Genomic DNA, 25142 nt, shown 5'->3' with positions numbered 1-25142 from the left:
CATGTGCCAATCAGAATCCGCTTATCACCGAGAAATTCCATCGAACCTGTGCGTGAATTCATCAAAAATCGCCGAAATCATCACTGAAATTCATGGAAATGGAACCTGAACATCTCCAAACATCTGATTTTGACCGAATCTTTGGATTACGAAAGGTGTGTGCTCAGAATCCAACATTCGAAGGACGCCTATTTGACCAAATATCACATTTAACCATTAACCACTCCCCGTATTCACCTGGACATGGCACCGTGTGCGACTTCTTCCTTTTCGGGGAAAAATAAAAAAACAATAAAAAAACATATGCATTTGCCCATGAAAGGAAAGCGTTTTTAGACATAGAGAACCATTCGTCAAAAGGCTTGCATTAGCATACTGGCAGCCATACCGGCCAACGAGCTAAAACACTCGTTCGCCTTTGAACCGTGCAAAAAGCTATATTGAAGCAGAAGGAGACTATTTTAAATAAAATAAATTGAAATAATGAAAAACCCGTTTGTTCTGTTTGTTTTTTTTTTTTGAAGGTTCTTTCAAGTAAATAAATCGGAAGCCATGTTTCATCGGAACTCTCAAGTCCTAAACTAGTAGAAATCAAATTTCAAAACTCCAAATATCGAATATGTGGACTTTAGTGCCTTTTGGTAACTTTGTAGCGAAAATAACGGTGAATATGTAAGGAAAGTTCATGAAGTCAGAGTAACTCTTTATAGAAATTATATGTCTCCTACCCACAATATAGTACAGAAAGATTTTGATATTGTTTTATACCGTGTGTGGTATATCGGACAATATTTTATAATGCATATTACATTATTTGATTTGAGTTAATTAGCTTTATTTCAAAGTAAAGACTTATTGAAGTAATCCTGTAACGATTTTCTCGAACAAATTTTAATATAAAGTTTGGGAAACACCCATAACTATCAGTTGTTTTCTATTTTTCTTTTCTTTCTTAATTCATCTTTCTAGTTATTAGACATCAGCAATATAAAACTGCAACTCTACGTATTCGCATTTTCATCTTGATCTTTTTAAGTTGAAAATATGATATTCTCTATACTTTTTGCTTTAATTTTAGCAACATATTGTTCTACACTATTTTTAATACCTTCTTTCTCTTCGCTGAAATTGGACCATAAAACCCAAGATCTCAACTTATTTTAAAAATGATCAAATTGCCAAATTATGCAAAGTTAAAGCGCGGAAGACTCCACCAACTCAGCAGTTATTATGTGAAAATCCCATATGCTGCACATTTCGGCAGTCATATCCATAATCCATCACATTCACAGACAATTTCCGTCTGATTAATTTTCCGAGAACGCTCAACATGAGTATACGTACAGAAGTAATTTACAAGCAAACAAATTAAAAATCTCTCAATCTTCTTTACCAATAATAATTTTTTGTAGATTAAGAAAAAAAGTTTTGTAATCACTCAACTTTTTTATGTATTCTTTCGCATGAATTCCAGCAACTGTTTTGTGGTTGCTGCTAGGCGATTACAAGCTCCATTACATAAATAAGCTTGAATAGATTGTTTGGCAAACTAATTAATGCGAATACTAAAAAAATATACCCAGAAAAGCACAAAGGTATAGCTATGCGAAACAATAACAACAAAACTAATACAAAAGTTACGTAAACAATAAAACACAATGCCAATAGCAAATACACAAAATTGACCGCAGTTTTAATTAATTAAATAATATTTATTGGGAAGTGTTTGGTAACAGAATAAATATTACTCATACGCCGGCGCACACAGAGAGCGATGCGATTAACGAGGTGTGAGTGCGCTGGCAATTAAGCAATTATCTTTATTGTTATGTAAATAATATTTGAGCTAACAACACAGCCGAAATTCAGCAAAACTAAATTTCATTCACTAGAATGCATACCTACACACGCACAACGCTAATTCGAATAATGTTTATGTGTGTCAATAAAGCGTACAACAACAGCTATTAAAAGAGACTCAGTAGACGGGCCACAGATGCCGAAAATTTCTCAGCACGAAATGAGGAAAATTCGCTACTCATTGAAGCTATTTCAACTTTCGGCGATGACTGCGGAATTTTCTAAAAACATTAAATCTACTCTGAATGGATTCTTCTGAGTTTTTTCGCAATCGCTGAAATGCGGCGCAGAGAAGTGTCAATGCTTGAATTGATGTAGAATGCCTCAGTTAGAATTAATCTAAAAGTTTAGGAGGGAATGGAATAAGTAAAAAATAAAGTGTAGTTAATAAGAAAACTGCCGAGCAAGGCTGTGAAATGGCAAAAAGTCAGCGCACAAATGCAAGTCTGTTGGGGTCCCAGGCACGTAGCCAAGGGGGGGGCTAGAGGGCTGAAGCCCTCCCGAAATAAGGACAGAAATTTTTTTAAATAAATCGCAAATAAAAAAAGATTTATCACTGACTGAATCTTTTGAAAAACTCTTATACCAACTCAGCTCAAACCTATAACAGTCGTACGCAAACTCCACACTATGACCGGTGACTGAAAACTTATCAAAAAGTCATATTTAAGCGTTGTACAGATCTCCATCTTGATATGGCGGAGTTGGTTGGACAGGGATATGACGGAGCAGCAACATGTCAGGGCATTTAAGTGGAGTGCAAACCAGATAAGACAACCGGTATCCAAAAGCACGATATGTTCATTGCGCTAGTCAACCGATTGAACCTTGCGCTTTCTAATTACTATGTCATTAGCCTTCAACACGGAACTGCCTTGGTATTGTCCAATGAAATGAGCAAATTTATTTAGAAACCATTCAAATGCAAACACAACTTTCCAGGACGTTATACAGAGAGGCACGCACCTTACTATCTTAATTGGCGTAGACACCGCTTACGCGATTATAGCCGAGTTAACAACCGCGCGCCAGTCGTTTCTTCTTTCGCTACGTGGCGCCAATTGGTTAATCCAAGCGAAGCCTGGTCCTTCTCCACTTGGTCCTTCCAACGGAGTGGAGGTCTTCCTCTTCCTCTGCTTCCCCAGGCGGGTACTGCGTCGAATACTTTCAGAGCTGGAGTGCTTTCGTCCATCCGGACAAACATTGACCTATCCAGCGTAGCCGCTGTCTTTTAATTCGCTGAACTATGTCAATGTCGTCGTATATCTCGTACAGCTCATCGTTCCATCGAATGCGATATTCGCCGTGGCACAACGCGCAAAGGACCATAAATTCTTTTCGCAGAATTTTTCTCTCGAAAACCGTCGCAACGTCGACTCATCCGCTTGTTGAAATTCGTCCAAGCCTCTGCACCATATAGCAGGACGGGGATTATGAGAGACTTATAGAGTTTGGTTTTTGTCTGTCGAGGAGGACTTTGCTTTCTCAATTGCCTACTCAGTCCGAAGTAGCACCTGTTGGCAAGAGTTATCCTGCGTTGGATTTCTAGGCTGACATTGTTGGTGTGTGTTTACGCTGGTTCCAAGATAGACGAATTATCTACGATTTCGAAGTTATGACTGTCAACAATGACGTGAGAGCCAAGTCGCGTGTGCGACGACGGTTTGTACGATGACAGGAGATATTTCGTCTTGCCCTCGTTCACTGCCAGACCCATCGTTTTGCTTCCTTGTCCAGTCTGGAGAAAAGCAGAACTAACGGCGCGGGAGTGTTGAGGCCGATGATATCAATATCATCGGCAACGCCAGCAGCTGTACACTCTTATAGAACGTGATTGTACCCGCTCGATTAAGTTCTGCAGCTCGAACTATTTTCTCCAGCAGCAGATTGAAAAAGTCGCACGATAGGGAGTCGCCTTGGCCTGAAACCTCGTTTTGGTATCGAACGGCTCGGATAGGTTCATCCCAATCCTGACGGAGCTTCTGACGGTGCCGCTCAACGTCAGTTTACACAGCCGTATCAGTTTTGCGGGGATACCAAATTCAGACATCGCGGCATAAAGGCAGCCCCTTTTCGTGCTGTCGAAAGGCTTTGAAATCGACGAAGAGGTGGTGTGTGTCGATTCTCCTTTCACGGGTCTTTTCCAAGATTTGGCGCATGGTTGACTATCTGGTTCAGTTGTTGATTTGCCAGGTCTAAAGCCACACTGATACAGGTCCAATCAGTTCGTTGACGGTGGGCTTTAATCTTTCACACAATACGCTCGATGAACCTTATATGCGATGTTCTGAGAGGCTAATCCCACGGTAGTTGGCGCAGATTGTGGGGTCTCCTTTTTTTATGGATTGGGCATAGCACACTTAAATTCCAGTCGTTGGGCATGCTTTCGTCCGACCATATTTACAAAGAAGCTGATGGGGGGGGGGGGGCATGCTCCTTATCAGTTCTTCGCCGCCGTGTTTGAATGCTCGGCCGCAATCCATCGGCCCTGCCGCTTTGTTGTTCTTCAGGCGGGTGATTGCTATTCGAACTTCCTTCATGGTCGGGTAATGGAACGTCTGCTCCATCGTCCATCGATTGGGGAATAAAGCACGCACCAGAAAGCAAAAAAAGACGACTTGTTCGCCCTTGTGAAACAAGGTTTATAGAAGGCATGAAAACATTATAAGCTTTGTGGAGCTTTTCAAATTCATTGTACTAAGTTTGGATAATTAATTCGAGTAGGACATGGTCCATTTCGTCTAAAGCATCAGGCCTTCTTAGCAGCGGTAGAGAAAAGTGATTTTTTTGCTTAGTCTATTCGTCCTGTGAGCAATTGTTCAGCTTAACGCTGCCACTGTCTGTGCAACTCCAGAAAAATCTATGGATTTTGTATCGCAATGAACCGAGCCAAAGAATTAATAAGAACTCTGCACCAGATAAGTAGAAACAGCGGATGGTTTTTTTTTTCAACGATATTTTCCCAACAGCATCATAATGTCTAAAGATCCTTTTGACATAGATCTTGTAGTGCCTAGAGTGACTTCGCGTAGTCAAACTACTCGTGCTAATCCACCTTGCCACTGAACAACGCTGAAAGCCACTTCAGAGTTACATATTTATTCCATGCGTTGATGCTCTGATGATCAAAACATGACAGAACGTTTATTTTTTTAAAAAAAGTGAATGAGGACATACTCTCGTCATTTCAAATTCTACTCCCAGGGTTTTGCTGCAATTGATAATGCCGAAGGAATTAAAAAATTTAACTATTTACTTCGAGGAGCAATATCAATGACACCATTAAAAATCATAGTATCGATTGTGGTGTGCCAGCTTATCAACAATAGATCCAACCATAGAAGTGTTGAAATTACTGCAACATTGCGATGCAACGTATTTTTAAAAATATTCACTACCTCCTTACAATTTTACCAACTCTTCCAGTGACGACCGCTTCCTCTTCGAAAGAACTTCTTCAAACCTTAAAAAGAATAAAAACTTTTACCACGCATTGTATGGGCAATGAGCGCTGAGTGCACTTGCTGTTATTGCAGTGCACTGGATGGTATTAAAATAGATCCAGATGAAGTAATTAATGATATGACAAGCAAGATAGAAGAAAAATATTACTTATTTAACCCTTCGTTGCATGATTTAATTTCCCTTAGACAATAAAAATTTTTTTGAATCATAATTTTTAATGTGGGCTATTATAAGATGACAAATTTTAAGTTTTTATGATTTGCCGTGTTTCTAGCAAACAGAGTTACGTACACATTGCATATATGCAATATCATTGCAGCAAATCTAATAAATTTACAAGGAAGTTACTAAATGGATATTTTTATTGATAAAAGTGGACAGAATTAAATTCATTACGTTTTACAATAAATTTTCAGTTTATTCTATATGAAAATTTTTTTTAAAACAAGTTTCTTGATTTGCCGAAACATAAGTTAATTTCATGTTTTTGCACCCAGAACATATGTACGTATATCCGTCACAACTTGATAATTTGTGGATCCATGTGGTTCATCCGTAACTTCATTTTCAGTGAAGGGACCACTTCTCTGGTGCATTCTTTAGAAATAAATTATAAGAATTATACTTATTTACCCAAATACCTAACTTTAGGCCACATTTTGAGTTTCTTGTATCGGCCTATAAAGAATCTAGGAAATCAACACCCCCATAGAATTTGTTATACTTTGATAGAACGATTGGGCAAGCGGACCGATTATTTTCCGTCCAAATTTTCGCATCAAACCATTCAACCCTGCTACTTCTAGAGATTTTGCCATAGTAGATTGGAGTCAAATTACGATATGACAGTTATCCACGTTTGCATATTCAAGGGATTTTTCGTATGCTTTTTCTTTCATAATATCTCGTCTAGAAGCTTTAAATTGGAAATTCGGATCCGACGAACTGGTTCCCAGTGAGGCTAAATTCCACGTTTACATAGGTGCCAAAAAAATGTATAGTAATTATTATATCAAAAAAAAAAAAAAAAAAAATATCGTTCTTTTTATGGGGGAATATGCCTTAGAAGAAAAAATCCTATAACTGTGTAGGGACTTGATCCCAAATCAATTTCCTCAGGAAGTCTATTGATGCTGCTGTTCTCTAGGACAGTATATATTTCGAAGTTGCAGTTATTGGAATCCAGCATATACCAGCCCAAAAACATAAACTTTTATTTTTTCATTTATTCACTGACATAGTGGCCCTGTATTCAGTTCTTGCCTACTTTTGGCGTCCAATATCTTGCGAATATTAGGGATTTGAACAATAGATATCACATATATCCGAAAAACTTTTTCAGATTTTGTTTGTCTATATCATTCATTTTTCTCTGGCTTTTTTTTGACAAGCGCATAAATTTCCATGAGATCTAATCATCGTGCGTCTATTATAACATTAACTTCTTTTAAAATTATGTATTGATTGGTTTGCTTCTTGCTGTTTATATTCGTATTGATGATGTATATCTAATTCAAATTGCTGATTCATCAGATCATCTCCGATTAAATATCATCTTTGCTTTTCATCCCAGTTTTCTATTAATCGTGCGCTATCATTATATAAGTAAGCTCCCTACAGGTAAAAAATTTTGGGCTCAAATGCATGGTAGTTGCACATGGCAATGATATATTATAACTCTTGCAAAAATAGTTCGTGTGAGAGACCGAATTTGTTATTTGGGTAAGAAACTCTCCAAACTAATAGGAAATACCAATATTTTATTATACACTCTCAATAATTCACACAAAATAATGAAAAATTAGCACTGCATTTTTTAATAGAAGTTTACTTTTTTACTACATATATTCACAAAAACTGAAGAATTTTTTGCAAAGAAAAAAATCTGTACCAAAGGAGAATAGTAATAAGATATAAATTTTATTTGGCGAAAAAAAATAACTGTAAATAAAGAAACGATGTAGCTGCCAGATCAACGAGAAGTTAACATTGCATATTATCAATGCTATGCAACGAAGGGTTAAGTTACAACTACCAAAGTAATTTAAGCAATATGTATATGAATTTATATTTCTTTTTTTTTTAATAAAACAGAAAAATTTAAGCTTATATATGTATTTTTACTTCAGCCCCACCCCGAAATGAAAATGCTGGCTACGGGCCTGGTTGGGGTAAAAATTAGTAGGCTGTGAAATATTTCTAGGGTAAAAAATAAAATAATCACTGGAGAGGAGTGAAAGTTTAGCCATGAGCAAATTACAAACACACACTTCTTTGCGTTCTTTGCATGTGCAAAAACACGCGACCTACATACATATGTACATAGAAATAAATGTAGGCGGAGAAGAGACGAAGATAGGAAGAGCGTGTACTTGCCTTAGCGCAGCGATAAGGAAAGTCTACGCGCAAAATAACTGTTTGCTGGCGCCAAAATAAGTATGACAGCAAAAATATGCTTTCTGCGGAGAATGAATAAGGTGAAAGAATATGAAAAATGGTTATTATAACAGGAAAATCTGTTGAAAAGGAAACTTGTGGGGGAAGTCATATGCCCGGGTGTTGGCAGCGCTGTAACTCATGTGTAGTATTGTGTTTAATACACACCTAAAAACCTTAATTATGTCTAACTTGAGAAAGTTAATGTGCGGACAGAAAATGCAGGCGATCTGCGTTTGCTATCAGAACTATGTAGGTGCTAGTTAGCCTTATAGAGCCCAAAAAAATACAGTTTGTATAAGTAGTTTATCTTTCATCCGTGTTTTATTGCGAAGTTCACTAACATACCTTGAAAGTTTTTATAAGATATACAAGTTATTCAACTATTGAAGAATATACCTGGTAACTAGTTTGAAACCTAAAAAGTTAATTTTAGGGAATTAAGGCATTTTAGCTACTTTATAATTTTTTTTTTTCAAATTTTAAACTATGATTGAATTTAAACATTGCTTTATATCTAATTTAAAAAACGCAATAAAATTTTTTATGAAAGAATTAGTTGCAAGCGATCTCCGAAGGCGCTAAAATAAACGTCATCCACTGCTACAATGATTCCCTCCATTATATTTTAATTTCACACAAGGTGGGCTTGGGCAAAAAAACCCAAATATTTATGTAATTTACTGTCTGGTATTCGAGACTGAGGCAGTTTTTTCACCAACCTAAACGTAACGCGTGAGTACGTCGAGAGTTGGCAAGCTGAATGATTTTTCTACGAAAAAATTGGCGCATACTCTTGTAAAAGGCCCAGAGGTAATCTAGTGACTGATGCCCAGAGCATACTGAAATTATGGAAGCAGCACTTTTTCAACCTTTGCCCGGCAATGAAGAAGTTCGAATAGCAATTACCCGTCTGAAGAACAACAATGTCGAAAGGGCCGATTGATTGCCGGCCGAGCTATTCCAAGACGGCGGCGAAGAACTGATAAGGGGCATGTATTTGCTTCTTTGTAGAACATGGTCGGACGAAAGTATAAACCAGTGTGGCGGTAGGCCCAAAAAATCAACAAAATACCAGATATTCACCATTCGCAAGATTTGGGGAAAAAACCGTGAAAAGAGGATCAACATACACCACCTCTCCGTCAATTTAAAATCTGTTTTGGCCGCACAAAATGTGCTGCTTTCATGCCACGATGTCTGAATTTGGTATCTCCACAAAACTAATACGGCTGCGTAAACTGACGTTGAGCAATGCGAAAATCTCTGTCAGGTTTGGGAAGGACCTCTCCGAGCCGTTCGATACCAAACGAGGTTTCAGACAAGGCGGCTTTCTATCGAGAGACTTCTTCAATCTGCTGCTGGAGAAAATAATTCGAGCTGAAGAACTTAATCGGGCAGGTTCTGCTTCCTCCAGACTGGATAAGGCAGTGAAGCAAATGGGTCTGGCAGTGAACGAGGGCAAAAAGAAATATCTCCTGTCATCAAAAAAACAGTCGTCGCACTCGCGACTAGACACCCATGTCACTGTTGACAGTCGATGAAACTATGAGCTATACGAGAATACTTACGACGACACTGATATAGCTCAGCGAATTAAGAGGCAGCGGTTACGTAACGCTGGCTAACTCATGTCGTCCGAATGGATGAAAGCACTCCATCTCTGGGAGTATTCGAAGTAGTATCCGCCGGGGAAAGCAAAGGAAATGGAAGACCTCCACTCCGTTGGAAAGACCAGATAGAGAAGGCGCTAAACAGCGAAAGGGAAGAACGACTGGAGCACTGTTGTAAACGCGGCTATAACCCCGTAAGTAGTATCAACGTTAATAAAGTAAAACGAGAATTACTTAATATTTTGGTATAGATGAAACCCGTTAGCGAATAGCATTTAATAGAAACGGCCTATACGTTTTTAAAAGTGATTTCAACCGTGGAGGCTGATCCAAAAAAATTCTAGTCGGGAGTTTCAGAACACAAGATAATGCGCTCAACAAAAGTTTCCTTCAATAGATTGATTATTTTTTTCAGCACCGTCTCATTGGAACCAAAAGTCGTCCCCGTCAACATCATCCAATTCAGGCACAGGAAAATCAATAGTTATGGCTGTACAAAAAGACAAGCTCCAAAAAATAAAGTATTACTTCAGTGAAAATACCCGCTATTTACCCGTTTCCTATACCATATTTTTTTTTTGGAAAAAAATATTAAAATTAGAATACTAAGCATTGCCTAAATGTTTAAAAATTTCGTTGAAGTTATGAGAAAATAAATTTACTAAACTTCTCTGTTTTCTTAATTTGCTTTTGTTAGTAGTTTTTATCCCTTTTTTAAAAGTAAAACATACAAGTATGTATTTAATTATAAACGACAATCGTTTAGGGAAGTAGAAATTTCATTATTGAAATCGGCTTATAATAAAGCTGTTGGCTCACATTTCCTTAATCGCAACAACACTAAAAGAGCTGAATAGCCGAGCATGCCCCCATGTTTATTTGCCAAAACCGAATCTCATTGTTCTATCTTCTGCAGCAAATTGGGAGCCTAAACAACAGCTAGCAGAGGAAATAAAAAATACAAAAGTGAACAATGGTCACGTATATCCATGTATGCAAGTATTTTATACACTAGAAAAACAATATTGTTTAATTTTTGTAGAGGCAAGCACATTCATCGAGTGGGTTACACGTGGCTCCTAACCTGCTGGATTGTTTTGCGGCAATAGTTTGAGCAAATATTCGGTGAAATTCGCTTTGGAATGGAAGGACGAACAAAACAAAGGTAATTTAATGAATAAATAAACAGTGGACGTTAGCAATAACAACAATGCCATCAATATTTTTGCGACAGCACACACTCGAGTGTATGTATGTACATATGTGTAAATAAAGATATACAAAGTAGTTTGTGCATAATTGAATTGGTTTGCAAGCATTATGCATGAATTTTTAAAGCTTCTAGCTACTAGCTGGTTTTTCATTCGCATGCCGTAATTTCATTAACCATAATGAATAATATTTTGTGGTAAATTCTTGTTATTTTACTAAAGTGGGGTGCACAAATGCGTGGCGATATTTATAAATTTCGATGAAGTGGACATTCTTTCATGCATAATAAGTTAAACCGTGTGACTACTTTTGAGCGCAATATCTCCTCTTCCTACTAAAAACTAAATCTATAATACATATTTGCTACGAAATAAATGAAGAAGATTCTAAAGTTTATAATCCATAATCAGAACTGTTAATCCAAGAAATTAAGCTCATCATTATATATTTTTATAGTGAGCGTTAGCCAAAATCTATCGTCCATACATATATTTGTACATACATAAAGGAGAAATTCTATCATCTCTACTTCAAAATACTAGAGAGCCTGAGAAAAATATTGAAAATATTGCTTCTATCAAATGGTGCAACTAGAACTGAACTTAAATATTTTGCAGATGTTGTAGAAAAGAAAAGAAAAGAAAATTCCTGCGTTACAGAAGCACTGTCACTACTGTTGTCTGGGCTATGTGCAAAAACGATGAATGCAGTGAGCGAGCGAAAGAATGTGTTGCAAAAGACAACATCAAAAATGATTTTGATGGCTGTAAAATGACGTTTATCGACCATCAATCTCACTTTAAACATTGGCTTGTCAGTTCGCTTCGAAATCCAGTCGGCATACGCAATGAAACAATTCTGATGTAGGGAAATATTCCAGCAATTAGCTGGCAAAAGTATTATTTGTTTTCAGCAGATCTTGAAAAGGACATACTAGAACTAAACAACGATTATTATACCTGTCTCGGATTCGCCAAGCGTTACTTAGCAGCGATCGGACAAACTATACTAAACGGGTGATTTTTTTGAGGTTAGATTTTCATGCATTAGTATTTGACAGATCACGTGGGATTTCAGACATGGTGTGAAAGAGAAAGATGCTCAGTATGCTTGACATTTTCATCATGAATAGACTTACTAACGAGCAACGCTTGCAAATCATTGAATTTTATTACCAAAATCAGTGTTCGGTTCGAAATGTGTTTCGCGCTTTACGTCCGACAAATTTTGTTCAGCGATGAGGCTCATTTCTGGTTGAATGGCTACGTAAATAAGCAAAATTGCCGCATTTTGGGGTGAAGAGCAACCAGAAGCCGTTCAAGAACTGCCCATGCATCCCGAAAAAATGCACTGTTTGGTGTGGTTTGTACGCTGGTGGAATCATTGACCGTATTTTTTTCAAAGATGCTGTTGGACGCAAACGTTTCTGTGAATGGCGATCGCTATCGTTCGATGCTAACAAACTTTTTGTTGCAAAAAATGGAAGAACTGAACTTGGTTGACATGTGGTTTCAACAAGATGGCGCTACATGCCACACAGCTCGCGATTCTATGGCCATTTTGAGGGAAAACTTCGGACAACAATTCATCTCAAGAAATGGAACCCGTAAGTTGGCCACCAAGATCATGCGATTTAACGCCTTTAGACTATTTTTTGTGGGGCTACATCAAGTCTAAAGTCTACAGAAATAAGCCAGCAACTATTCCAGCTTTGGAACACACATTTCCGAAGAAATTCGGGCTATTCCGGCCGAAATGCTCGAAAAAAGTTGCCCAAAATTGGACTTTCCGAATGGACCACCTAAGACGCAGCCGCGGTCAAACATTTAAATGTAATTATCTTCAAAAAGTAAATGTCATGAACCAATCTAACGTTTCAAATAAAGAACCGATGAGATTTTGCAAATTTTATGCGTTTTTTTTTTAAAAAAGTTATCAAGCTCTTAAAAATCACCCTTTATAAAAACTATAAAACTATACCAGATGCTAAAACAAACAGGCGGCACTTGCAGTGCAATCCCGCACTAACATGTCCTCCTACGCATTTGCAATAGTGTTATGATTCCTTCTTAGTGGAGATAAACGTTGCCTTTTCGCTTTATTTTTGTTTTCTGATTTTAAGTCTTATGTTTTAAAAATACAAGAAATTAAAGAAATGCTTTATGAATTTTCATTTATCATTTGAACCATTCACAATAAAAAAAAACTGATCTGAAATATTTAAAACGAAGCTTGGAAGCAGTGAAGATAGCAGATATACATACCACTTATACACCGTAATCCAAGTATAGGTACTTTTTTATAACCTTTCGTAGCAACCGTAGGTGAGAATGTACACAAAGAAATGGGAGACTCGATTCGGTGCCGTTCGGAGCAACTCGGACTGACGTATGAAACGACTTGGCGCATATTTCTTCGAGATCTTACAATGAAGTGATCTCGTTGACTTTTGGTTTCAACACGATGGCGCCGTGTCGACATCTCATCAATCAATGTATTGACTGAGAGAACACGGTGATCAGATAATTTTACGTTAATTAATTTTACGTGATATCACAGTATTAAGCGTTTTCCTCTGAGGACTTTGAAAAGTCTTTAGTCTATGCGGACAATCCCGCTTCGATTCAGCCCTTGGAGCAAAACATCACGCGTGTCATTCGCCAGTTATCAGTCGATATGAGCGAACGAGTCATCGAGAAATGGCCTCAACGAATGGACTATGTGAGAAGTAACCGCAGCCGAAATTTGAATGAAATAATCCACAAAGAATAAATGCCAAAGAGTATTACTTCGAATGATCATAAATATTGCCTACTAAATTTGATGTTCTAGTGTTTTATTTTATTTTTATTTTTTTTGAAAATGTTTTAATATATGTATATTGGCAACCTTTTTAAAAAATCTCCTACAAAACTAAATGTCCTTTTAAATGTTTCGCCCAGTAAGGATTGTTCAACACATTTTACCTTATCACAGCCCACCGAATGATCGTCTCGTACTAAAATGACCTGTGTACTTAAGAAGCACCGATATGTAGTATATAATATTCCAAATCTGACGCAATGTTCCTAATTTTATACGCACCTCACTATGTTGCACTGTTAATGACCAGTGTGTAGGTGTATCATAAAATTTAATCGTTAGCACGTGTGTTAATATTCCCCTGAAACATTTCGCCCTCATAAATCTCGCATATGGCAATAACATATGCAATAATAGTTAGCTTCTTTAATGACTAGCTCGTGGTTTTTTGTGTTCTTTTAACCGCAACTTTTCTTACAAAAAATTATGTCGCATTTTTGTATTTGCTACACTTTGTATTCACTATGGCTACTTGCTACTTAGTAACTTACTAAGCTTACATACATTTTAGTGACTATAGTTATAATAGAGTTTATGGCTTTTAGGAAAGCGCTGTTTCAAAGGACAAATTGCTCCTTTCACTATTTATTAAGGCAGCATTTTAATGGCACTAAACGAACAGTCATGGTTTCTTTAAAGCACAAGTGAGAACAGGAGGATGGGGTCATGTGTAGAAGTTCACGCAAGTGAGGAAAGTTCTCTGATCGTCATTCACTTGGGAGTGGCCAGAAACGATTCTTTTACATATGGCTCAAGCAGCTCACGACTTGCGGTCTTTGGCCAAGTATCCTCTGGATAGCCTAAGAACATCCGTTTTAAGGTGAGCTAAAGTGAGAAGGCGAAACATCCCCTACATAGGGTTGTGCGCTAGGTTTGGTTCCCGCCACGTAAAAAAATACCCAATTAAAACTTCGGCTATAATTGCCAATTAGGAAGAAGAGAACAGAGACTATGAACCTAACCTTTGCAGAAAAACGAAAATCTTTCGAATAACTTTTACTTTGATAAGACATATTCAAAAAATACTTAAACTTCCAGTGTGTGTTTTTTCATTACTTTGGCTAAACATTTATATTCTGCTGAGCTGACTAAAATCAACAGATATGAAGATTGAGGAATTTAGTACGAAATATAGAAACCAACTTAAATATAAATATTCAATCATATACATACCATGTACCTATTCTAGAGACGTCTTCTAAAACTATATGATTGGATACTTATGTGTACTCTTTCAGTGACCTTGACTGTTTAACTTTGTCGCTAATTATTACAAAGGCAGCGAGTCGACGGAGTCGTGAGTTTTTACTTACACTTCTGTTATTACTTCGTTGTTACACTTAAAATGTTTTTAGTTCACCTTTAATTACACACACTTATATAGTACAGTATGTGCTAATCTTAGCGCTATTATGTTAAGAAAACGGTAATGAAGCCACGTGTACTCACATTCGATGAAAATAAAAACAAACATGAATTTGCAGCTAAGTGCACGAGTACGAGTACGAATAACCTCTAAGTGGGTTAGAGCAAAACCGACGTAAGCGGGAGGAATGAGTAAAGTAATGTGTATGAGTTAATGCTTCGAAATTCCCTTTGCAATAGCATTTCGCTAAATGATTTTTACATATAAGGTTTTGCTGTTTTGCACTCGTGTTCTTTAACTCGCTACCGGCACTTCTCTGTGCTCTTTTTCGTCGTTCACCGAAGCGTTTCAAATTTACATAATTTCCCTTCGTATTTCTTTTTGCAGTGGCCACAATTTCTTGCATGCTTTTCCTACTCTTCTACAAACCTTTTACATTTCGGTGCATTTCAATGTCCTTACATTACTTGTCTTCTAACCTCTTCTGTACTCGCTACTCGTCTGACTCAAAGCTCAGCCCGCCTTTGCATACCGGAGATTAAAAATGTGGTCAAGTGCAAAACATTGAAATTTGTTTGCTCTTACGAGTACATCCTTTTTTGTTTGCTCGCAATAATTTGCTTTGTATTCCGTCGGTGAGTGTGACAATCTTTGCGGCCACAACAAATTGAAAAATTGAAGATACAATATTTTTCCTACACACAAACCTGCATTGGCCATGTGCACCATTTGTTAGAATGTCATTGCGGTTTTTTGTGTGTCCGACATATGCAATTTCGTCTCAATTTTCTGTGTTTGTATTATATAATCTAATTTGTTCTTGCTCAAAAGTGCTCTTGTTATTTATTTTATTGCATACAAATTCCAATTAAATTTGTATGGCCACTTTTCGGCCAACGATATCAGAATTGAAAATTGAAGTTTCGAAGAATTCTCTTTAAAACAAATAACGAAAAGCATTGAAGTGCTTCACAAGGAGAGCGCATGGACGAAAGAATGATTTCAATATATTTATAACGAATTTTTATTAAAAAGGAATTAATAATATTAACTGCACAAAGATTACCCTACTTCAGTCTAACCGACGCTAGTCAAACGAGTCATGATGGCGAGAGAATTGTTGAAACCTCGAGATCTAAAACTCTTTAGCCAAAGACACCAAATAGCTAAGGCTTTACATACATTTGTTCAATATAGAAAAGTGGATCAGTTAAACAAAAGTTGCTGGAGTCAGACATAATGTTCGTATAGTTCGTATTTCAACTACAAGATTTTAAAAGTAAGGGTCTAAGCTGCCTCTCTAAGCGACCAGAAATATTAAATTTAACTTCAGACAAGAGAGAAGATCTGGAAACTGATTTATCAGGAGCTTCACTAACAATATTATGCCAAGCATTTTCCTGCGACTAGTGAGTGTAGCTGGACTTAGAAGTTTCGAACGACTGGTATTTCACATAAAACTTAATATATGGAAGAATGGACTTAATGGCGGAAAAACTTATGCCTGAACAACATTTACAAATCGTTCAACTTTATTACGAAAATTCAGGTTGTGTAAAAATATGTTCATTATTGGATAATATTCGGCCGAATAGACCACATCCAGGACGCAGTGAAGAAAATATAGCAGCCGTCGTTGAGAGTGTACACGAAGACCGTGGAAAGTGGATTCGTCGCTGTTCGCACCAACTCGGACTGATGCATGGAACGACTTGGCGCATTTTACACCGATATCTTAAATTGAAAGCGTACAAAATACAGCTTGGGTATGAACTGAAGTCGCTCAACGTTTTCGAGCCAAATTTTATTCAGAGACCCATTTCTGGTTCAATTGGTACATAAACAAGCAAATTTTCCGAATTCGGGATCAATGGATTTACTGAGAGAACACTTCAATGAACAGATAATTTCACCTTTTGGGTCGGTCCGTTGGCAACAAGATCCTGTGAAATCACACCGTTAGACATTTTCCTGTGGAGATTTGTAAAGCGTAAAGTCTAGGCGGACAATCCCGCTTCGATTCAGGCCTTGGAGCAAAACATCACGTCCATCACTTTTAGAACTTGGTTCAACCGCTCTCTCTGTCTCTCACTGAATTTACTAAAAATTATTTTCTTCTTATTCTGTCTGACAGTTTTGCACAATTTCTTAATAAATTGGTACTTAACTGTTACCGATGGAATTTTCGACTATCAAAACAAAATTTTTCCACGATTAACTTTCCAGAACAGTCATAAATTTGTTAAAAACTGTACATTTAATCAATTGTTGCATTTTCCACAGTAAGCTTCGGGCATTTTCTACAAATGTTATCAAAACATTTGTCCTTCCACGTCCAACGCTTTGACAACTTAATTTATCATTCCTAACTTTATCGTGCAAATAATCACTGAGTTCATTTTGCGAAAAAAGCTTAGGTTTAGATGTTTCATGCTCTTATTCAAATAAAATTGTAGGATTTACAAATATCTAGTTTTTGGCAACATCATTGTTTCTGAGTAGATCATGCGAATGACTATTACGTGAAAATTGTGTGCTGGGGCTCTATCACTTCAGGAAAACTATTTTTTTTATTATTAACAACTCGATAATTATTATAGCATTAGATATGCAATTATCTTTAAATCAAGAACACATTCAATATTTTTAAGAATGCGGTCGTAATCTGGACATTTTAAAGTATCAAAATTTGCCCAAAATTAAAAACTCTTCTTCTTCTTTTTGTTGGATTTCATAAACGCATTTATAATGCTGCTGCTGAACCAGCTTCTGGCTTTTCATAGAAAACAGGAAGCTTCATATTGAAAGAAGAGGACAAACAAAAACCAAAAACTTTAGTGGCAAAGTAAAAATTACGATTTTAACGAATTTTCTTCGGTATTCAATTCCCCGAAATACTCAAAAAACATTTAACCACAGCAATTGCAAGTTATGTACACACTTTACCAATTATCTCATTCGAGCGCAGTAAAATCAAGTGCAACATAAGAAGAACTTGCATTTCTTTAAACGCCTACGAGCTCCAACTGCAGACAGCTCTATTATTTCGTGCTGCGATATGCGTGCAGGCATTTTTGCGTCCTTAAAATCTGGTGCGACACATCATGGAATATCCGAGAATTTTACAACATTTTACTGCATCTCATTAAGGCCACACTCGTGCATGGCGATTCTGCCCACTGCTGGTGTTGCAACAAAAAGCAAAAAAGTAGAATTTTCAATTTGCATGCGTCCACGCTATAATTGAAAATTTCGTTATAATCACGAAATGCATACAGGGTGCGACATTTCATAATTTGGAGAACATTACTTTAATTTTGGAGACAGTTTTATTGAACTTGTTCTGTAATAAATTCTTTGGTAAAATGTTTGGCACTTTTCTTGGTAAAATGAACAATTTTGCAGTCTACATTGCTTTTTGGGGCATCTTGGGTGACATAGCAATGATTTTCGAATAAGCTTTCAAAACGAAGAAGAAATCGATTCAAGAGTTATGGGTCATCGATTCTTGTTATAATGGCTCCGGAGACAGTTTGAACGTATTCCAAACTGCATAGATCCTCAGCGTGTTAATTAAACTAAATAATTTAAACCGACTGCATGTTGGCGATCTCTCTCTAACCAGTCCTCAACTAAAAACTTTCACGAATGAATAATATAATTCATACGATTGTTGGCCGATTGTTGACACGGTATTTTCGGCGAAGTTAACACAGCAGACCAACTACTTTCAATGTAGAGAGTCCCTGTTTCGCTGCGATATTTTGATGGGAAGTGTTTCGTGGTTTTAATTGCAAGCAATCGGTTAGTAAAATTCAAAAGTATTCGATGTTTAGACACCCACACCCTGTATCCTGTATATGTGACCACTTAAATACGTTGCTCGAAATGCCGGCAATACACGAATATCTGGCGTTAATAACAAATATGTGGATCGACAGCGATAATTAGCTGTATCGGCAGCGTTACTTGATGGATTCAAAGCTCAAAAAAATTAATTAAATAAAAACTGTAAAATTCACTTCTTGCGGTTTCATTTGTTTACTATAATAATTGTGTGGCTCGGCTGAGAATGCGGAAGCCGATATTTTTTCAATTTCAACAACGGCATACATTTTCGAAAATATGGTCACACACAAACTAAACAAACCTGTGGACCGAAATTCTTAAAAGAAAACTAGGCTGGCTCGTACATATCCCGACAAGAGTTCCAAATACATTCGCATGAAACGCTATCGACTGACTAAATCCACCGATGAATCTAAAGTCGATAAAAGAAGTAATGAACTTATGACATGTAAAATTCTCTCATAAGCATCTGCAAGAAAGCCAGTTTAAAGAAAGCTCAAGAATATAAGAAACATAAATTTCTCAGATAAAAGTCGGCCTGTCAAGGAATAGCTGAAGTGCAGACCAACGATGGAAGCGCCAACTGCCATTCGGAAGGCAACGTTTTTGAACGAAACGTCCATATTCATTTCAAATAATTTTCAATAAATAGGGATATATGTATGTTGAGACAAACAAGTACCCGGAAATTGGAAATAAAATGAAATATTTATTTCGTCGCCTTCAAAGTAACCCCCACCAGATGTACAAGCTGCGTTCCAAAGTAAACAAGACTTAAACAAGTAAGGAATGGCTAAGTTCGGCTGTCACCGAACATTTTATACTCTCGCATGATAAAGTGATAATCGAGATTTCATTATCCGTCATTTACATATTTTTTTTAATTTTGCTGTAAAATTAATAAGAATTAAATTCTGAGAGACTTACAGATATTTTCGGTGAAAAATTAGGTTAGGTTAGAATTCTTCGTGTTCGATATCAGGGACCTTGAAAAGTTATAGTTCGATCACGACAATTTTTCCACAAGGGATACCTCAGCTCAAATACCGTATTTGTGTAAAGTTTTATTCCGCTATCATCATTGGTTCCTAATGTATATATTATACAGAGAAGGCATCAGATGGAATTCAAAATAGCGTTATATTGGAAGAAGGCGTGGTTGTGAACCGATTTCGTACATGTCATCAGGGTGTTAAGAAAATATTATATACCGAATTTTATTGAAATTGGTTGAGTAGTTCCTGAGATATGGTTTTTGGTCCATAACTGGGCGACGCCACGCCCATTTTCAATTTTTGAAAAAAGCCTGTTTGCAGCTTTCTTCTGCCATTTTTTCCGTAAAATTTAGTGTTTCTGACGTTTTTTGTTAGTCGGTTAACGCACGTTTAGTGATTATCAACATAACCTTTGTATGGGAGGTGGGCGTGGTTATTATCCGATTTTCCTTTTTGAACTGTATATGGAAATGCCTGAAGGAAACGGCTCTGTAGAGTTTGGTTGACATAGCTATAGTAGTTTCCGAGATATGTACAAAAACTTAGTAGGGGGCGGGGCCACGCCCACTCTTCCAAAAAAATTACGTCGAAATATGCCCCTCCCTAACGCGAGCCTTTTTGCCAAATTTCACTTTAATATCTTTATTTATAATTTAGTTATGACACTTTATAGGTTTTCGGTTTCCGCCATTTTGTGGGCGTGGCAGTGGGCCGATTTTGCCCATCTTCGAACTTAACCTTCTTATGGAGCCAAGAAATACGTGTACCAAGTTTCAACATGATATCTCAATTTTTACTCAAGTTACAGCTTGCACGGACGGACGGACGGACAGACAGACATCCGGATTTCAACTCTACTCGTCACCCTGATCACTTTGGTATATATAACCCTATATCTGACTCTTTTAGTTTTAGGACTTACAAACAACCGTTATGTGAACAAAACTATAATACTCTCTTTAGCAACTTTGTTGCGAGAGTATAAAAAACAGAACAAATGGGTTTTTCGGCAAAATCAATTTATTTTATTCAATATAGTCACCTTCTGCTTCAATACAGCTTTTTGCATGGTCCAAAAGCATGTTGAACGAGTGTTTTACCTCGATGGCCGGTATGGCTGCCAGTATGCCGGTGGAAGCCTTTTGAATGGCTTCTACGTCTGCACAACGCATTCCTTTCATGGCAAATGCATTTTCCCGAAAAGGAAGAAGTCGCACGCTGCTATATCAGGTGAATACGGGGAGTGGTTAATGGTTAATTTGTAATTTTTGGTAAATAATCAATCACAAGCGTCGGTCGATGAGACAGCGCATTAACAATTCAGGCCGAACACGTCGAATGTTCGGTCAAAATGCGATAATGTCATGTATTTCAATGATGCTTTTGACTGATTTTTGATAAATTCACGCACAGCTTCAATGGAGTTTCCGGTAATCACGGATTTTGATTGGCCCACATGTTGATCGTCATTTATGTCCTCACGACCACTTTGAAAACGTTAAATCCACTCGGGCACTCTGCCACGGGATAGGCAATCATTGCCATAAACTTGTTTCATCAATTGTAACGTTTCGGTAAAAGTTTTACGAATTTTAAAACAAAATTTAATGTTGGCTCTTTGTTCAAAGCTCATTTTCGCACCGATAGCACAAACATATTGACACTTAAAACGCAATAACTTCACTTCCAATCGATGAAATGTCATTAAATCACTGGACAACCGATAAAGATAGCAGATTCTAACGGAGTAGTCGACATATAGATGGCGCCACCAGGGGGCGATAGATTCAAAAAGTCCTGTTGACTTTTGAATGCACTTTGTAATACACTTATACCAACTATTTTTCCAGTCCTCGAAACACTTTTCATAGGAACTTTTTTGAATGATTGTCAGCTCCTTCTGCGTTCTTTGTTTTATCTATTAAAAATCAATGGATTGTGCTTTCACAATTCCGGCTGCTTTCGACGGATGTTCTCACGCAAACACCTTAATACGGCTAAATAAAATTCATTATTGACCGTTTGTCCTTTCGGAAGAAATTCATGGTGCACCAAACCACGAATATCGAAAAAAACAACTCTTTTTGAAAAACAAAAATCAGATTTATCGGGACAAGTCGACCAAGAACGGGTTTCATACCCAAAATATCCACCAAAATCCTTCGATCGATTTTTCAAGAACCGTATTCCTCACTTTTTTCATATTTTCATGTGTTCAATGACCTATCGAATGTCTTTGAAAGCTTTGTACTACTCGTAGGCTTGTGTGTTTGATAAAACTGAATCCCCGCAAGCCTTTTCCAACATAAGCAGCGATTCCTCATAAGAAATTTGTGTAGAAATACAAAATTTGAGACTGATTGTTTGCTCGATATTTTTATTCATTGTAAAAATCGCAACGCACTATTAAGATGTACAGACTTAGGCAGCTGCTATAGACAAAGTGGTTGACAGATCGCCTTTATATTTGGCGTGGTAATTAAGGGCAGTCCTTCCAATTTAGCAAAATACATTTTTTTAAGTATTATTAGAATTTTACTTATGTACTTTCTTGTCACAAGGCATATTCGATGCAACAGTCATAGAAAACTTGCTTATTGATCCTATGTTTTTAACAAAATGAAATTGATGATAAGTTACAGTGCTTTAAATGTCATCAACGCAATGCCAGTGATTTAAGGGGCAACGATAGTCACAAATCACTTTTTTTATTTAATAAAAAGAGTTAATCATAACTTTAACCAACTTTCAATCAAATAAATTATATTTTAGTGCATTTTATTTCCCTCCAATTTCCTTTCCAATACCCTCAGAAATACTGTGATTTCTATTGAATGAACCAACGCATAACCGATGCAATCGATAATGTACAAATGTTGCCGCACTGATTGAGTGTCGCGATGAAAGGAAGAGTTGTATTAAAAATGCCATAAAAAGCAATCAAGCAAATATGAATGCATTTTTAACACTTTCACACACACTTAGAGGAATGTACTCACCACTACACTCTGCATAATGCCACGGGTACCAATGCGAAATAAAATGCAACGAATGAGCATGTGTGACTGCATATAAATATAGTATATTTATTTATTTTTTTAGATCCTCCGTCCTTGCAAATCTCAGAGGATCATTTCAAAGTGTGAGCTATCGCCAGCGTTATTTACTTGGAGCACTTCATGGATTTTGATGCGGCTTTCAATACTTTGTTGCGCTCATTCATGCAACACTTGTCGTATTCATTAATTAAAAATATAGATATTCATTATTTCACTTTAAATTGTAAGTACACAGCCGTGTTAACACTGCACTGCGAATTGTGGTAAGGCTTTGTTAATCTATATTCACATAAATATGCTATCTAGCGGGTATATACGAACACGCGCCGCAAGAAAAAAAGCCAAGATTTACAAAAATAATAATTTTATAATTTTAGTTAAGAAATGTATGGCGAAATTCGACTTTTCCTTTGCAATATGGCAAACTAAGCGTTACAGCGCTACTAGGCGTATGCGCAACATTTTTACCTTGATTTTCGTTCACCGCAATTTTCAACGTAAACACTGCACTTAACCGGTTTAACACTTCCGTCGTTTATACGCGCGCACTACGCGACACTGTGGCGAGCAAAGCAGCCCGAATGTGTGTTGCAAGCGGCGCTTGGTTTCCCTACACGCTGCTACAGCATAACTTCCGTTTCCGCACAGAAACACATCCGTTATGAGCACACTAACGGTAGATAATAGCCGCGTCTATCATAAAATACCGATATAGTTTAGTTGTTGCCACCCATCAACACTTTATGTACAACTGTGCATCGCTGCCACAAAATATTATTTTACCATAAAATTGAAAGATTTATTATCAGTTTGAACGCGATTTTAGCCACGGCGCGTGCCACACGTTTCACTCGTGAAACGTAAACACCAACTGATCTGCCGCATTGTGTGGAAATTCACAGCAGGCATTGCCGCTAATCAACAACCAAGCAGTCGGCAGTCATCGCCTGTGTTCGTTCTAACGCCACGGCTGCAGCATGTTGTTGTGCTTTATGTTGCCACACAAGAGCAAAGGCTGCGTTGTGCTTGTTAACACCGTCGAATTGTGGCTAGTGTGTGGGACAGACGGTCCCAGTGTTGCCACAGATGAACACATCCCCCGCTGTACAGATAATTCATCACATTTTTTGTTTAGTCTGAAAGTCTCTTATGTCTTGTTATTTATTTTGTATGTTCCTATACATTTGCATGTTGCTGCAACATGTTGCTGGTGCTACTGCGCCGAATCACGAAATTGGCGCCATTTCAATGCTGTCGTTAGAGCACGTGTGGCACGCATTGAATGGTCTTTGTCGAGTGTTTTTGTTTACATCATTTTTATAGCGCTACCCTCCTCAATTTCAATTCACGGCCGTGAATACAGTGAAGCATTAAGGTGAAATGTGTGAAAATATTTTTTATTTTAAAAATTTTAATTTCTGAACTTTCACAAAAAATGTCTTAGCTCTCGGTGGTCGAACCCTTCTCAAACTCGATTTTTGGAATATCATCAAGCTCTTTCAATAATTTTCATCCATATTGTAGAACGACGACACTGTAAGGTAGTCTTTATTTTTGGAAATAGGAAAAATTAGCACGGAGTCATGGAAGAATATGGAAGCTGTTTCATCGTTATAGTATTGTTTTTAGCCAAGAATTCACAAACAAGTAACGAAGTGGAAGCTTTCAACAAACGAAAATTGCCAAGCTCACAACAACACATCTATCGTTAGTAGCTACTACAGCCAAAGTAAGCCTGGAAACGAAGCTTAGGCGGAGTATGCAAGAAAAAGCTTTATTCTAAAACTGGAGAAATATAATGGTTCTGAACGAACAACATATGATGACATTCTTATTGTTGAGTATGAACCATGTTAAACCAATTAAATTCGGGGAATTTGAAAAAAGTTGCCGACTACCCAATATAAATACAATATATAAAAGTCAGTATTATACTCGTAAATAATAATAATAATACCCAACGATTACTCTCCTCCCGCCAACCGACGCGAGGAGTGCAATCTGCAAACGAACGGAATTAGCCGAGTCATAAAAGGCAAGAGAGTGTTTAGCGTTGCGATCTTAAGCTGCTCAGCTACAGAAACAAAAATTTCAACACCAAAAATTAAGAAATTAGATTAAAAGTAAGTTTATTATTTTTAAATGGTGCTTGTTAAGAGTAAATAAACAAATTTGTTAAATGGTAAAGAATGAATCTGTCAGATCTGCCGGAATGAGAATTTAAATCCTGACATTTCGGCGGAATAGTTCGTTTAAGTCAAGATTTGTTCTAGAAAATTTTAAAAGTACAGGTCTAAACTGTCTGGTAGAGCGAGCGGAAACGTTCAAGTTCATATCAAATAAAAGAGGTGGACTACAGATCATCCTACCACCTATACCAAGCATTTCCCTACGACTATCGAGTGTAGGGAGATTTATAAGTTTT

General features: G+C 37.1%; 1 protein-coding gene across 12 annotated transcripts in view; it reads right to left on the bottom strand.

The window, feature by feature from the left end:
* LOC105233453 (RYamide receptor) overlaps positions 1–23609 on the bottom strand; it is a 349078-nt gene extending 325469 nt beyond the window's left edge. For 5 of the 12 annotated variants that reach the window (XR_007421727.1, XR_007421728.1, XR_007421729.1 and 2 more), the window contains exon 1: positions 22654–23609. The gene's annotated coding sequence lies outside the window, so the exon portion shown is untranslated. The remainder of the gene's footprint in view (positions 1–22653) is intronic. The other 7 variants (XM_049448421.1, XM_049448422.1, XM_049448423.1 and 4 more) reach the window with 4 other exon arrangements.
* Positions 23610–25142: the final 1533 nt, after the last annotated feature.

Source organism: Bactrocera dorsalis, chromosome 2 (assembly GCF_023373825.1).
Source record: "Bactrocera dorsalis isolate Fly_Bdor chromosome 2, ASM2337382v1, whole genome shotgun sequence".
Classification (NCBI taxonomy): Eukaryota; Metazoa; Arthropoda; class Insecta; order Diptera; family Tephritidae; genus Bactrocera; species Bactrocera dorsalis.
The sequence above is the reverse complement of the archived record's forward strand: the minus strand, read 5'-3'. Positions and strand labels throughout refer to the sequence as shown.